Below are 5047 nucleotides of genomic sequence, written 5' to 3' on the forward strand. Positions count from 1 at the left end.
TGGCGGACTACTCGATCGAGAAGAATTGTCATTCGATCGAGCGATTTCCTCCTGCGTGCCACTCGATCGAGTAGAAATTCCACTCGATCGAGCACTTTCTCCTGGAAAATCACTCGATCGACCAATAATTGTCACTCGATCGAGTGATTCCTCTCCGTCTGGCTGAAATCTTCGCGTGGGGACGGTGAAATATGATAGGAACTCGTCATCCGAGTCATAGAGGTCATCCTCGGCATTGGGCAACACGGTTTTCTCAGGGGAGAGACCGCTCTCAACAAGGTATACCTCTTCTTCTTGCATCTCACCGCTAATCGAGCAACTACTGGACTCGAGCTCAAGGATTTGAGCATCCGCACGTCTATCACTCTCTTGCCTCACTCGATCATAATTCTGCACTTGAGATGCAAGTATCTCCATTAAAGACCTCGATTCGCAACCTCTTCTTCTTGTATCTCACCGCTAACCGAGCAATGTCGATTCGAGCTTTTCAAGTCGCGAAGAAGTGCGTCTATCATGATCTTGCCTCTCTCGGTCACGATCTTGCAATTGAGATGCAAGTGTACGCAATAAGGATTTCAGCTCCGCAATCTCTTCTTCTTGTATATCAGGAGGATCTTGTTGCGGCGGCCATTGATAGGGTGGATGTGGCGGCACAACTACAAACCGCATTGTGCTCGTGCAGAACCACATCTCCGTAGCAGATCACCTACTGTTCCATATAATGGGACATAGGTGATGGGTCAAAGGTACTCAAGCCTTCCCTTTGACGATCTTTCACCTAGAACTGTCTAGGTAGTACCGTAAGGCCTATCAAAACAGCACTCAAGGAAAAAGATTAGAACGGCCTCAAGGGAAAAATCCCTTGAAGCTAAAAACAGATAAAATTAAACAAATAAATAAATAGATTGCCTCCCCGGCAACGGCGCCAAAATTTGATACTGTCGTTTCGTACCAAAAATAAAATACCTAAGTACTACTAACAGAAGTCAGCGGTAAGTAGGGTCGATCTCCACAGGGAGGCGGTGTACTATCTATTTGTCTATTCTATCCGTCTGATGTCATAATTGGGGGTTGAATTGATATTCTAAACTAAAGACTAAAGCGAGGGAAATAAATAAGAGAAATTAACAATAGGAGAAAGGAAGTATGCTAGGAGTCGGTCCACCGTGGCAGCTATCAGATCTTATATTATCGAGAATACTAAGGCGATTAGACTATTGATAAGAAGAGCTATGGTCGTCACCTTTCGGTCCTTGAACCGCCCTAGGGCGTAAACAGCTTAACTTTCACCCTCACTGCTATACCCTATTGTAATTAAGCAAGCCTTCCCTTCCAATCTTTCGATCTAGGTCGGGGTTAACTAGATTTATGGTCTCCTGCATGCATTCATTCGACCGGATAACAGTTAAATTGCCTAATACAATTCTTATCGCAGGGCTAATCTATTTAATACAATTAAAGCATCGCTACCACGGCTTCCCTAATCCTAACATACCAGGGGGATTTAGCTAGACATGGAATAAATAAATACAATAAATAAATAGGGAGAGGGAATAATAAACATTAAATAAAAAGAGAGAAAAGAGAGAAGAAATTACTGAAATTAAGGATCCGGAAATAAGAACAGAGTAACAGTGTATAGAGAAAAGGGGAAGAGCAACGTGATCCTTGGATGATTGGATGATTACAAATGACAACCTTTACTCCTATTTATAAGAAAATAGGAATAGGATTAAACCTAATGACGGAATTAGAGCTAAAAAGCCCAACCCGTAGCAAAGTCCACTCGATCGAGTGGATTGAAACCACTCGATCGAGCAAACCCAGCAAGAAACTGCTCGATCGACCAATAATGTCCTCGATCGAGTAAGTGCATAAAAAGAACTGGTCGATCGACTACATAGTCTACTCGATCGACTGATTATTGACTCCTAAACCACTCGATCGAGTAATAAATCACTCGATCAAGTGAAACTTGACTTCAGCAGCTCATCATTCTTGTCAATTGACTTTGACTTGTCCTTTTAGCTCCCGAAACACCTTCACGCATCCCAAGACAGCAATATTTCCCGCTCCAAATCATCTCTTCCTCCAAATGCATGCTAAACGGACGGTAAAAGGCTTGATTTCGCTACTTTATGGCTCATTCCTGCAATTAAGACAAAATACACCAAAGTAGCATATTCGGGGCATTTCGTAGCATAAAACGACGATAAAAGCATAGAAATACGTGCATAAAATAGGCTAAAAAGACTATATAAAATGCACGTATCACATGTAATTAGAGATTTAATCGAAAGGAAAGAAATTACAGTTTGTAAGGTTGGGACAGCTGACAACATCGCTGATCCTTTAACCAAGTCATTGTCTCAAGCTAAACATGATAGTCATGTAGTTTCGATGGGGTTGAGACGAATGCCAGAACTGTTGTAAATTATATGATATGTAATAATCAAAATATTGTATTTATTATTCCATATATGATAATTGTATTTATCGTTATATTCAGTTTAATGTCTGAATTTATATACTTTGTTTTCTCCAAATAGGTTGTAAAGACAATGTCGAACCCTATTAAGTGAGCTGGATTAACATTGTATTTTGTCCCTAGTTACTTAATGAGGTGACGTCTCGGAGTGACTAGATTGTAAGGCGATAGATGACAGGTTCGACTGTCATATGGTCATAGTGATGACTGGTCGATTACATAGGCATATTGTGAGACAATTTGTCGGACAGTGACCGTTTATAGAGTCCTTTTGTTGCTAGGTCGTGGCGAGGACTTCTATTTATTCCTTCGAGTCAATTCTTTAGACTGGTGACTATTTGTCTGAGTTGGTACGGTTTTCCGGTGGCTTTGGTTTTTTGTTCTAGGTCGCACCGTAAAAGGAGGCCGATGAGCATTTACTGGGTCATTGTGATCTGTATCGAATGAAGAAAATAGGTCAACGGGATGCCCTTTTAAGTCATATTTTATCTCAAGGCCACTCGAGGAGAGATGACTGTGAACGCGTGGCCACGCTCGGATGAGATCTATAGTAGATTATCCGGTCAGACAGTCATTCTCCTGATCGAGGAAACCACTTTATGATATGATCACGTGCAAGAACGACCTGGAAGACATCTTGCATTGAGTGGGAGATATTATTGGATAGAGAATTGGTAATGCACACTTGTGTCAGACAAGTGGGAGATTGTTGGAGTAGTGTCCTCCACAATGAGTGCGTTTACATAATAAATCTCGTAAAAGGAATATCAGGGATTTATTTATTTATTTGTCAGCTGGTCATCGTTAATCGGTAATGATTATTGGTGACTAGAGTTTGACATTCTTGTCGTGTGACGGCGGTGATCGGTGATCCCTTTAGGTCACACCTATAGGATGACGCCCAAATAGAATAAATTAATTGTTTGTATGAGATACGAGATAATTAATTCCTTGTATTATTTGACTTTTAATTAGTCACGTAAATGTATTATTTGATGACGGGTTACGAACTCGGGACAAGGAGATTTATTATTTAATTATGTGATATTTAAATAATAAATGATTAGAATTTATTAATTAATTGTTAATTAATTAATTTTATACGATATGTGTATATTGTTTGAGGTGGAATTTATTAGCTATTTATATTTTACAAGAGGTTGTAAAATTAGCTAAGTGGGATAATATTGACACATTGTATGTTGATAAAATGGTCTTATGATTACTTAATGGTTAAGTAGTTATTGGTAATTAATTTGTGTTATTTAAGTGTTAAATAATTAAATTAATATTTAATTATGTAAGACTTATAAGCATTTGTGGGGCAAATGTCGAAAACCGAAATGGACCCATATAAGTCCACTATGATTGGTTTTTTGAGAGGACAACAAGTGTCCATTAAGTGGCAATTTCCACTTAGTTTTGTTCCCAACTTTTGCCTATAAATACCCACTAAATCACACCATTTCTAAGGTTGAAAAAATTTGAAGAAAAACTTGGTCTTTGAGGCTATAAAATTTCGGTGCTTCTCCTCCATAAAAGACCATCTTTTCCTTCTTATTTTATTCATCTTTTTCATCCAAAAACACATATAAAATTACTAATATCAAATATACAAATAAACAAGGTTACTACTACATTTACCTAGTTAGTATTTTAGTAGTATTTTGGGTTAGTCTTGGGTGCCACCTTAGGAGATTACCTATATTGGTAATTAAGGTGTTGGAGGATCATCCTTGTTGGATTAGCTCAAGAACAACATCTAGGAAGGAGTCCGTGAGTTGTGTCCATTTTTGCCTTATAACAATGTAAGGAATTCTTGTCTTAAGATGGTTTTATACTATCTCTTTTTTTGCATGCATGTAGATTTAGACTAAACAAAATTAGTATGTAATTTTGATATCATAAGATGACTATTATTTAGTCTAAATAACTAACAAGAATATACCTCATGCTTTCCTCCTCTAGTGGCCTTTCGAGGCCTACTATATTGGGAATTATGAACCGCCATCTCTTCGATTTTGACCCACGTTTGGTTGTCATCAACTTCGGTAAACCTCCCATTAGATCCCATATTAAACACATTACGTGAGTCTTAATATAAGCCGTTCCAAAATTGTTGAACAAGGAACCACTCACTAAGTCCATGGTGTGGACAAGAACGACAAGTATCCTTAAATCTCTCCCATACTTTATATAATGATTCCTCATCCCTTTGCTTGAACCCAGTGATTTGGGCTCTCAACATATTTGTCTTCTCCATGGGATAGAATTTCTTGTAGAAGGCAAGTGCTAACTTCTTCCATGAATCAATACCAAGGGTAGCCTTGTCTAGGCTCTTCAACCATTGCTTTACGGTACCGATCAAGGAAAAAGGAAATAATACCCATCGGATTTGGTCTTGAGTAACTTCGGTTTGAGAAATTGCATCACAATAATCACAAAAAGTCTCCATATATAAATGAGGAACTTCACTAGGCATCCCTCCAAATTGACTTCTCTCAACCAATTGTATGAATGCGGATTTGGCAATGAAATTACCGGTTAAATGTGGTGGTG

The 5047-nt window shown here is 38.6% G+C and overlaps 1 non-coding gene across 1 annotated transcript; it reads left to right on the forward strand.

Annotated features, from left to right (window-relative positions):
- The first annotated feature begins 4629 nt into the window (after positions 1–4629).
- LOC141650200 (small nucleolar RNA R71) lies at positions 4630–4736 on the forward strand. Its single transcript, XR_012546248.1, has one exon. It is a non-coding gene; the product is annotated as a small nucleolar RNA R71 (small nucleolar RNA).
- Positions 4737–5047: the final 311 nt, after the last annotated feature.

Source organism: Silene latifolia, chromosome 3 (assembly GCF_048544455.1).
Source record: "Silene latifolia isolate original U9 population chromosome 3, ASM4854445v1, whole genome shotgun sequence".
Classification (NCBI taxonomy): Eukaryota; Viridiplantae; Streptophyta; class Magnoliopsida; order Caryophyllales; family Caryophyllaceae; genus Silene; species Silene latifolia.